At 26.1% G+C, this 12,925-nt stretch overlaps 1 protein-coding gene across 5 annotated transcripts in view; it reads left to right on the top strand.

Annotated features, from left to right (window-relative positions):
- Positions 1-12,925, top strand: part of LOC112601904 (neurobeachin) — a 221,876-nt gene that overhangs the window by 166,042 nt on the left and 42,909 nt on the right. The gene's annotated exons all lie outside the window — the stretch shown is intronic.

Below are 12,925 nucleotides of genomic sequence, written 5' to 3'. Positions count from 1 at the left end.
ATATTAGGATTTATGATTTTTAACGTTTTCCAGTTATCAGGTACGTCTGAGAACCGGTGCCGATGATGATAATTGAAAAGTTATTACCTATATAAGAAAAGTAGCGTGGTCACTTTATACGTAACTGATGATTTGTTAAATATACAGTTCTTATGAATTTTTCTCCGAATATACTTGACAAATACCTATAAATTATGATTGAAATTGTGTTGGTACATACATTTTTTTTATTAACATTGTCGTTGATACGATTGGATATTTATATCGTTTGTGATTTAAATCATCACTGAACTGCGCCACGATGGTCTGTTTAAGAATAATTGTTTGTTTAAGTAGATGTGAACGTGATTATAGTGGTCGGGCGCTATAAATCAACATTAGGTCGTGTGTGTGTGCGCCATATGCCTTCAGGCGGTACCTTGGGTTGCACCAGAACACTATAATTAACGAATTATTTCAATAACGATTCGATGACCACCCATAGATGATTTGATAATTAAAATATGCTCGGAGAACAATACGTTGTGTTCATTATTTTTAAATAAATATTTAAACAAACACAATTATGGTTAAAATTATTTTCGATAATCTATTCGAAATCGTAAAAGCTTGCTATACTTACATTAAATATTATAGTGTGTTATGGCTAATTTATTATCAAAACACATTATTTATAGATATTTAAACACATGCAATTTTTTGTAATAATATTTTCTTTGTTTTTTTTTCTAATGCGTTGAAATTAATATTTCACATTTCAATGACATTCATTTTATTCTCTATTAAAACGTAAGACATAGCATTATGTTTTAAAAAAAATATATTATTATTTAATAATGATTTATATTATATTTATATATAATATATTTAAAGTTATTTTTGGCAGTCCAAACGCCTTAGTGGTTACATTCTTATAACATAACTTTTTTTTTAATGTGATAATAAATTTGTGTCGTATAGAAAATGTGTGTGATATTTTTATAGTTTTAAAACAATATTTTGATATTTATTTGACTGTTGGTGATTCAATGTTTTGTAGAAATCCAAGAATAATTTATATCTACTTTTATCTTGATTATAGTTGATGAGCATAGCTTGTTCGCCGGTACTATATGTTATGTTATGTTTCACTAAAATAATTACCATTAGTCGTCGTGGGAATATTTTGTATAATGTATTGAATTAATATATCTACCCACCTTATTTTATAAAAAAAACATAATCTTTATAATTCTATAAATACCTTAAACATAATTATGCAGCTTTTTTAATGGAACCTTATTTCAAATTTTTCAATAAAATTATAAAGACTGCAAAAATGTAAATATCAACTAAAATATTATTTTGGAAATAGACAAAGTTTTATTATTATTTATATCGGCTATCAAAATTGAATGAAAAGTGAAATATATATTTCTAAAATGTCTTGTTTGTTTTATTTATAAAATAAATGAAAAAATATATGTAACAAAAAAAATATTTATATATATAAAATAATAAATATAAAAAAATTAATTTCTTTTATTGTCCGGTTGGGAATTCCACCATACCTGGAACATATTTCGTTTATATACTTAAGACGTCAATGGACCGAGGAAAGTGTCTCTGTGTAATATACATCAATATATCAAACGTGGGCCAGCGGCGGGGGGTCCAGACCACTGCGGGGAGTCGACATTAAGACAAAAAAAAAATCAAACAAACACTAACAGTGGGGGAAAGAAGCACACTCTTCATGACTGTCGTCTCTCGGAATTACACGTACAGACGATATTTCCCTTCTTGGTCGCCTTGTGCACGCTCAACCGGTCTACAAGTTTCCTGATGCCATCACGAGAGGAGTGAATGAGAATAATTGGCTCGATGGTGGATAAACATAAAACACATACACACACACATAGTTAGCAAACACGTCGTTGAAGGATTAATAAAAAAAATGTATTAAAAAAAAAATAATCTCCGAGTCATTCATGTGTGCTATTTTAAACCACTTATTTTACCACTTCATCCCTATACCTAATGGATTCTAAATTTATATGCATATTTATCTATAACATAATATTTAATCGTAAATTAATCACATTTTATAAGTTCTCCATTACCTATATTTATATTTTAAACCCATATGACAGTAATTTTAGGTTACATTGAAAAAATTGTGAATGTTTTGTCGGTTATGCATTCAATAATTAATTAATTTAAATAAAAATAATATCACATATATACAGAATTAACCTAATTGTATATTAGATATTGCATGATTTTATTAAACAAATAGCAATTATTTTTATTATTTAATATACCTTTTTCAAGTATTTTTCATTAATAACAAAACACCGAATTCACGTGAAAAATGTGTAGGTAAGAGATGTTATTATTATTTTTTTATTTCATAAGATATACATAAGTAGTTATTGGCCTATTGGTATATTAAAACAATAAAATAATAATTATCTCGTAAAAATGTTATCATGCATTTTATTTAGAGAGAGGGGTATATATCTGGAATTGGTAAAATGCTTTGTTTTACACTTGTTATCAGTTACTATAAATGGTGATTATACCATTTGTTTTATAACGAACTCGAAAATAAAATATATTTTGTAACGCTAAAAAATTAATTTTTAAATTTTTTTCACATCAGGTCATTTAAAAAAATTAAATTTAACGTTTTTACATCTGTTTAAAAATGTCTACTTTAATATATACGTATTATAAAAATAGGTGTATTTAAAAGATGGTATATTTGTTAGATATGTTCTTCATCATTATTATTGTTATAAATTATAATCTATAGTTGATGATTTTATAGTTTGTATTTGTTTAATATGTATTCATATGCATAATAATATAACAAGCACACGTATTGTGTTATTTTTTCTAATGGCTATAAGCAAAAGCAAGACATTGTAGGATTTTAATCCGTTTATATTTGTGTGTGTATGTGTAAGTATGTATATTTCAGCTCACACATCATATACTTTCCTCGATCTTCTGTCTTATGATGTTTATGTATATATATATAATATATATAGTATACACACACACATTTGTGTGTGTGTGTGTGTGTGTGTGTGTGTGTGTGTGTGTGTGTGTGTGTGTGTCTGTGTGTGTGTCTGTGTGTGTGTGTGTCTGTGTGTCTGTGTGTCTGTGTGTGTGTGTCTGTGTCTGTTATTCACAGTAATTAAAAAAAAATTGCTATAGCACGATAAAACGAACGGGTAATTACACGATCTGACAGCTGAGCCTGCAAGTTTCATACATATATGACCTGTCAACATGTTATTTTTTCCACCCATAAAAAAAGACAAAGAAGAAGTGAGGGAGAAGCCACAATACGATGGTATTCCAAATAAGATAAACATCGTTTACATATACACCACATATACATATTTAGACCCGGTTTTTAGAAACTTGTTTGTTTTGACCATCTGTTTTAAAATATATATAACTACAATTATTATAATTCTCAAAGGAACATTTTGCATAAACCCATTGGATTTTCGTATAATATTTTTACATAAAATTATAGATTCTTATCTGATATATCAAGGGTCTACAGAAAAATGGATTATCCGTTATTATTTATTATATTACAAATATAATATTATTATAATCTAAAATTTCATTTTTATGGGTACAATTTTATTATACTGGTGTTTTAGTTATTTTATTTTTTCCTTAAAAGTTAATTTATAATTACTTATTATATTTTCTAATGTTATTCTGCAATTATTATGCGTTTATTAATATATTTTTACCTTTATTTACCTCTATAATGCACAATATTTTTACTGGCCTCTTGCGTGTTTAAAATGATAAATTGACTAGGTGATTAAATTTAAAAACTGATTTAATAACTAGATTAATTTCAGACCTTTCACCAACCCTTTTTTCCAAATAGAACTAAGATAATATTCACGAGGGTGGGTATTAACTATTTATTAAGTCTTATATGTATAATGCATACTTAAATAAATACAAATTTCAATAATTACTGTAATTTAAATGTTCCGTCATTAAAACAAACGTATATATTAATATTTAGTTAACTTTCAGCACCTAGTTATAAAAATAATCAATTTGTATTTATGTCATCGACGAATGAAGATTAGCTTTTTTTTTGCTGTTTTGTTAAATAAAAAAAATAAATTACTGAGACAAAAAATTAATACTGAGCAAATACTGAAATTATTTTTAACACATAATAAATAAATTATAAAAAAAATTAAGAATTTATTAGCCAAATATTTTAAGTTGGATGTTTCTATTATAACCTTCTTATATATTTTTATAAAAATAACAACAGAAACCATTTTAAATCAACTAAACTTGCAATATTATTTATCATACATACAGTTTTAATTAAGATTTTATTAAATTTTTTGTTAAGTTGTCTAAGTTGGTACCTTAATGTATTTTTATTTTTTATTTTTGTAATAAAACTTCTCAAACGTGGAACTTGCAGTGGATATATGTTATTTGTTAGTTATAATACTTATTATGTATAAGTTATGTGTGTGTGTAGAAATTAAAGGCATTTAATCGAAACCGGGTCATTAATTTTGGCATGTATAGCGTGTGGCCGTCAAGACCTGTCGGCTGATGACGGGTCCGTCCCACTTTGATAAACAAACTGCATTTTAATAACTATTATTAAGTTAACCTATAAAACCCAAACATTTGCATACATCATTAGCGCGTCGACTGTTTTTTTTTCTGATAAAGTTTACATTTTGTTCTACTCGTTCTTTACATCAATCAGTAAGATAATACATAATTATAGTAATCACATTGTCGAAAATTAAATAGATAATTAACACTGGCGTTCACATGGTAATATAGGTATATATTATAATTTAATATATTACAGAGGGTTTTCAATTTCGCTGTCATATTCTTTTATAGTAATATATTTATTAAATCATTGTGTCAACTTTATAATGTTACTTTTTTGATTTATAAAGTTTTATTATATTTTTTGTAATAAATACTTAATACTATTCAATATTATTGTACTTACTATGAACTTTTTTATAGTATTAGTTTTTTCTTATTTAATTTGCTATAGCCATTATGATAAGAGTGATAACACGTATAGATATTTTATAATTATACTAATATATATATATATATAATTTTTTTCTATAATTATATTATTATGACAGGTACTTATTTAACTGCCATTTTGATTTTGAATTTTGTATACTCTGTGAATTATGGTATATAGAGTCTATATTATTAATTTTCTTGTAGGTACATATAAATTATAATAATTGTTTTATTATTTTCCGAATTAATATAGTCTCTATAACATTTATATATTATTTAAAATTTTAATTAATATTTAATTGAAATATTTACTTGACTATTTTTTGTCAGGAAATACTGAAATACGTTGTAAGAAACCTATAGATTAAGAACAATAGTTAAAGAGTTGAGTATAACAAAGCACATCATCATTTAACAGTTTTCATAGCAAGGGTGAGATATGTTTTCAACTTTGAATTAATGATTCTATGTGTAAATATATTATTTGTATTGTGTGTACTTCTATTTTGTAGAACACCTAATAAGTATTTTATTTGTGCAGAAATTTTAACGATTTTAAAAATTATACATATTTTATCGGGCCCATTTAAATGTTAAACGAGAAGTGAAGATAGCCAATCATTCAATTTTATTAACCACATAACCACATGTAAAACATGTTATGCTTAAACATTCATTGCCTCATTGCCATGATATTTAGAAACATATATTATAGTATATATACATACCGATATATTATGCGCACCTATATATATTTAATAAAACATGATATAATTTATATTTTTTTGAAATATTTGTATATCATAGTAAAAGTTGGTTGAGTTCTTGGGCCAGTCTGCAGCAGCGTTTACGACAGTTACAAGCATATAGGTTCGCCTATATTCTGATATTCTGTATGTATGTATATATCACATTTTATACCTACCTATGTAATAATAATAATAATAATAAAATGATAAAAGCAAAAAGATCCTGCACGCTGTGTAGACGTGTAACTTGTATAAATCAAAAACGACATTGCGAATCGCGTCTATCGTTTTATGTATCTTTTTTCTTGCTCGTTTCACGTTTGTTGTATAGGTTAGGTAAGGTTTATTATTATGAATACATATAATCCAATATGTATGTACCTATATATGTATATATATATATATATATATGCACTCTGCACTGCAGACGTATTCCGTCGGGTTTTATCGACCTGCGTTGTTTTTTTATAACAACCGAATTTCATTAGATAAAACATTATAATTGTCATAGCACGGTTAGATATATTATGTATGTCTATATGTATGGCCAGAGAGATTATATCTCTATCGGTAACACTGCAACACGAGATTATATATATGTATATATATATATATATATATACGCTTTACACGTAAACAAAGATCTGCATCTTTCATCTCAGACCAACGAATAGAATAGATAATATAAAATCTTGATGTTTATACAGGCGTATAATTATTATTATTATTATTATCTTAATCATAATATATTATAATGCTGCAGATTTATCCTCGCATATAGCGCCTTTGATGCAGGTATTATTGTTGTATAATTTTTTTTTTTTTACTCATTGATGATTATACCAAACAACACCAAACTATTGATATTGTCATATATTTCTTATTATTATCTATATTATAATTTTGTACCATGGTTTTGGATGATTAAAATTTTGCCACAGTGATGATTATAATTTATAATACATTTTTATTTACTTAAACTTTTAATAAAACGTACTGATATGTTTATGTTTTTCTTAAAAAATCAACATTTATTTATTTAATATTTCATAGAGATAATTTATATAAAAGAAACTATAAGGTCCGTGTGATCATTAAAGTTTGAAGTTTTCGACTGCAGGAGGGTATAAAAGAATTATATTATTAATGTTATACAAGCTGACGGATGGATAAATATGGTGAGTCGGTTAAAGGATTCCTGTATGTATATGTAAAATATATAATATTATATTATTCATTTATGGTGTTAATTAAATTTTATTTCAGTTTATTTTCTCTATTCATACTTAAAAAAGAACGATTCAAATCCAGTTGTTGTTATATGAAAACCAAAAAAAAAAAAAAAAATGTATAGGTATTGTTTAATGATTTGCAATTTTAAAGTATATTGAAACGTATTACTCGATTATTTAATTGTTTTTATCATAGACTATAAATATAACGTATTAATGTTTACTTTATGTTTATATAAAACAAGTAATAACGAACTTATTAATTATTATTCTCAAATAATTGTATACTTGTATATTATATTTGTAATTTTAGAGACGCTAGAAATAAAAAAAAAAAACGATAAATTTAAATAAAAAATAAAACCTTAAATATCATTGGAATCGTAATAAAAAAAAAATATACACATATCAGGTGTAAAATTTACGTCTCTCGATGGTTATGCGTAGACGTCTACAACTGGTATATGATGTTGGTTTTATACTACCTTTTTTATCTGGGCCCGACATCTTTTAAAAATATTTCTGTATTTCGGTTGACATTTCGCCTTTGTCCGGGGCCCCAACTTTATACGCGTAGGTATGTATCTTTCTCTATATCAGTTTACCTTTATTTTTTAACCGGTTTATTAATTATTATTGCTTACGAATATCTTCAAGTCGTATCATATAATTGTATTTATTTATATGCTTGTATATGTATAATTTATACTACAGTCGTCTCGGTTAAGACAAAATAAACGTAATTATATTTTTTCACTTTATTATATTATCTTGACATATTTATTAGATATAATGGTATTGTAAATAAAATGGTAGATTAATATTTTATTCATATCCTCCATAATATACTATTTATATATATATATATAAGCAAATTATAAAGACTTTGATTTTATATAATAATAAAATATGCTATTACATTTATAAAGTATACAAATTTAAGCTCTTGTATATATTTAATATACACTAAATACATATTATATCTCAATTACTTTCTTTCGAAGTATAACAAACAATAAATATTATGTTTATATTGTATATATCGTATATACCTATTATATAAAACGCGTATATAAAATTAATCATTATGACTACAACTACTATAAAGATGAGTGGATAACTAATTGCTTATTATTTTATAGTGGTGTAAATTACATTTAGAAAAACTCGTTTTATATATTATATATTTATGTCTATAAAAAAATTGTCTTTTTGTGTATGACTATATCCGTACGTATTCTGTTCACACTCTGTAATGTGTTTTGAAAGTCTTCTTATGTGATGCCCTCTAATATAATACTTATAAAATAGAGAAGCTACTATTGTTTTTCATTGTTTTTTTTTTATTTTTTTTTTTTTAAATCGTGCATAACAAATACAATTTAAAAAATAATTGGTGGTAAATTTATTGGTCATCTACCTAATCAGTCCGCGATTTCGTTAAATTTGGAGTTCCTCTGTAAAATTCCTGATTATTAATGCATCTAAATTAATATTGTTTGTCAAGAAATTTTTAATGACAGTTAATGTCATTTAATGTTATTTTGGCATCCGTTTGACTTGTTTTTACGTGATAATTTTATTTGTCGTGTTTACTTCTTCTCGCTATAACATGGTCGAGAGAACGACCAATTAAATATAAGATACCCAAGGAGAGTCATAGGATTCTATGGATTTATTTAACCGTTGCTGGAGGTAGAAATGGATTAAAAGGATTGTAAAATATATTTTAATAACCACGGATTCAGTGATAGTAACCATAAATTTATAATTTATAAAATAATTATAACATAATACTTTCATACATGTAATCTTAATATCTTATGATAATATATGGCTGCAGTGTTGTAGTCCTATGGAGTTCATGTGTTGATAGTATATTTTGGTCAAAGGTAGTTCACTTGCCTTCCTAATACATAGTGTGTATTGGCAATAGGTCTTACAATTTTATGCGTGTGTGCGTGTTAATCTTAATGTTTCGGTCAGCAGTTAATTGTACATAAAGTAAGGTTCATATGAATAGGTGTCATGTAACATATTTATATTTATAATTGTTACACCGATTTTTGTTTACAAATAAAATGTATAAAAACCTAGTAAATTATTCGTATGTAATACTGTCAATGAACTCTAGTGAATGTTTTTATAAAAATATTTTTTATAGATTAAATCACCTGAAAAATATAAAACACAACGTTTAATAGGTGGGTATTTAAACATGTCATGCGGTGTGTTGTGTTCACCTGTAGCTAGTTATTTATACTATCCACAGACATTTTATGATTTTTAATTATCCGAAAATTATATTTAACAAATTATTTATGGTTTTACATATTTGATTTGTGTTAAACAAAATATTATAAAATGTAACTGAGGCAAATCACTTGTGAATTTATCAAGGCTTTAATTAATTCAACTATATTATATTATAACAAAAATAATAAGATAGTATATTATAGTATGAACCCGTATATATATATACTACTTTTGTTTTTTTTTAATGCCATTAAATTTATAATATGTGTTATTATATGCGCGTTATAACCGATTACCGTGATAATATCGTACTTTGGCTATTTGTAAGAATCGTATCTGCGTACTTATACTCACATAAATAAATGACCCTCCTAAACTCATCATTGTGCCCTTTCTCCAACCGGCCGGCCGGCCAACTAGACACGCACCGTATCACATATATATATATAATAAAATACACATATATACATAATAATAATATGTACCAGATAACGCGAACCAACTCCGTACGCAGTGGCGGCTGTCAATCAACGAGTGGGGAAAAAAAAAATAAAAATAAAGAGCTCAACTGTATATGGCGGCGGCACTCTTATACACTGTATACGACACAAAGACACGAGACCCGATTTAACATCATATATGTATACACATACGTATTTATCGAGTGTCGTCTTACACAAAACGGGACCGACCGAGGCACAATGCCACCATGTAACCAAGCCCTTTTCATGTCTGACGCCGCTGTGTGCGGACCCTGCAGGCGGAAAAATAGCACCCTACACTTCTACTCTGAAAATATACTACCAAGTATAATATAATATTATTAAACAAAATGATTAGAAACCTGTGTTACAAAAACTGTGGTAAAAGATTGCGAATGTGTGAAATTATATGATCGTTTAGCGTATGATGAGGTTATTAATTTACATTTTCAATCACTATTTTTTTTCAAATTCTATTAGGTAAGCTTCAAAAATGTATTTTTCATGTTATCTTAAATCGTAAATTTCTAATGGTAGTTTGTTGAAAATTGTTGGATCAATATAAAAGAATATGAATTATGTTAATTTGTTATGCTTAGTTGGTACTTTGATGTTAAATATTTGTTTAGTATTATATTCTTATTCAGTTTTAAAAGTAAGGTTATTTTTTATTTTATAATGAACCAAAGCTTTATAAAATAATTGTCTTACTTGTAGTACATTTATATTATTGTATAACTCAGGGATGGTCAAACTTTTTTTGGCCACGATCTACTAAAAATATACTTCATCTTTGGGGATCGACTTCGATAAAAAATAACTTTTTATTATTAAGGTATAGACCTCCGTAATTAATTTTCGTGTGCGTAGCCTAAAAATAAATTCTAACTCGATGGACTTTGAAATCGTTTGCGATCGACTGTTTGGGCGCCTCTGGTATAAGTCATTTATATGATATGTATTTACGTCATTCCATTTAAGATTATGATACACTTTTATGCCTACCTAAGTATTTTCAGTTAAATATTTTAATGAAAATTTAACAGTTACATGTATTTCAATTTTCAATCTAAACAATTATTTTTATGTACCTACAATATACTTAGATTTATTTTATTTGGTTTATTAGAATTAACTATATAATGTGGTAAAATGTAAGTTTTTTCTTAGTTAAGAAACAAATTATTTTTGCATTGTCATTTTTGAATTTTTCTTAAATCACTATACGTATAGTAGCAAATTTTTCATTCTTTTAACAAATAGTACTATATTTTCTGCATAGCAATCTAATTTTTCACGTATATTAAATTCATTTATTTGGTTTATATATATATATTAATTAGTGTAGACGATAAAGTAATCCTTTGAAGTACACTACATATTAATGACGTTTCTTCATTTAAGTCTTAGGTTATTATTTTTTCGGACATATTGTTTTCTATTTTTTAAGTATGAACTTAATGAATTAAAAGTCATATACCTTTAACATTGAATTTATTAAACATTTTTAACAATATTATATGATCTGTAGTGTCAAATGATTTTGCTAAATCCAAATAAACAGTAGCAAATTTTTTTTTTCAAAAGAATTATAAATGCAGCTTGATACTTTAACGATTGCTTTTTCAGTGCTACTACCTGGTTTGAAATCGGATCGAGTGTGTACTGTTTGAAGATTGTTATTTTCTAGGTAATTAACTAGTTATTTTTTAATAATTTTTTCAAAAGCTTAAGAAACATTTGATATTTGTAAGATGAGGCAATAGTTTTCAATGTTAGATTTATTACCTTTTTTGAGTACTAGTGTTATTACTGACGTTTTAAAGCTAACCATAATAATAGATGTTGTTATACTTGTATTAAAAATGTGTGATAAAGGTTTAATCAATGAAAGTATATTAATTTGAGAATTTTTACTGTAATTCCATCTATATAACTCGAGAGAAGAATCATATTTTAAAGATTTTATTGATTTTATTATTCCTTCTTCATTAATAAAATTAAAGTTATTAAATTAAATATCTTTGGTGCTGGTAGTTAGTTGTTTAGTATCTGTATTATTAATGACGTTTATCGATTAATTTGTATGTTTGACTATATTAATATATTCACAGTATGTACATATCATATGTATACGATTTTTAATACTATAACGAATGTCACTTGTAATAATAATAATAATAATACTATTTACGCGGAAGTATGTAATTTATATACGATAAAATATACATATATATGTATATAATAATATATAAACATCATAAAATATATTGTATTATATTATGTAATAATATTATTCATTCAGTGTGCATTGTTCGCCCTTGCAACCAGTGCGATTTGCTCTGGCGAACTGGAAAATGACATTTCAGCAGCCGACCCGCGAGGATGCTATGGGTGGTTGGGAGGGTTGATCTAAGTATAAAAATAAAAGGCGGTGGATGGAAGCACAGACCCGAACGGACGTCAAACGCCGTTCGCTGGCCGATATTATTATTGTCTCTCGCGAAACACATTAATTTGGATTTTACGCGAAGTTGTTGCATCAGGGGTTCGATACAATTCGCGTGGTGTCTAAATATATTATATATAATAATGTGTATATACTATATAGGGTTCATGCCCGCAATAGTGGACTTTAATTAAGTTATTATTTCGTTCGATTCGTTGTTGCGAAGGTTTTTATGATTTTTTTTTTTTAGTTTTTTTTTTTGCCCCATTTAATAATAATCATAATCGAATTTATTCACTATAATACACCAACAGGAACGAATAAAATGTTTTACAGATGAAACATCATTCAGACACAGTATATCTACTGATAGTAATATTGTAAGTATAATAAAATTTTAGTTCGTACCCGGATTTAGGTTTTCTCGTGTCGTTGGATTGTGAAACAATTTGATACGTTTTCACCTAACCTTAACGTTTTCAATTATTTTGTTTTGGATTGCTTTTCATTGGTTTTTATATGTTTCAGCTGTATATATTATTTATAGTCATTTATGAAAATATACTTACGAAATATTAATATAATATATATAATCAGACATCGCTAAGAAAAAAAATTTCTCACTAAATATTCGTTAATAACTTGTTAAATCACGCATGATTACCGTTAAAATATTTATATTTTTTTTTATAACGACAGACTACA

The sequence above is a fragment of the Melanaphis sacchari genome, unplaced genomic scaffold (genome assembly GCF_002803265.2).
Source record: "Melanaphis sacchari strain LSU unplaced genomic scaffold, SCAv2.0 Contig7_pilon_pilon, whole genome shotgun sequence".
NCBI classification, from domain to species: Eukaryota; Metazoa; Arthropoda; class Insecta; order Hemiptera; family Aphididae; genus Melanaphis; species Melanaphis sacchari.
This window is presented reverse-complemented; position numbering and strand designations above follow the sequence as displayed.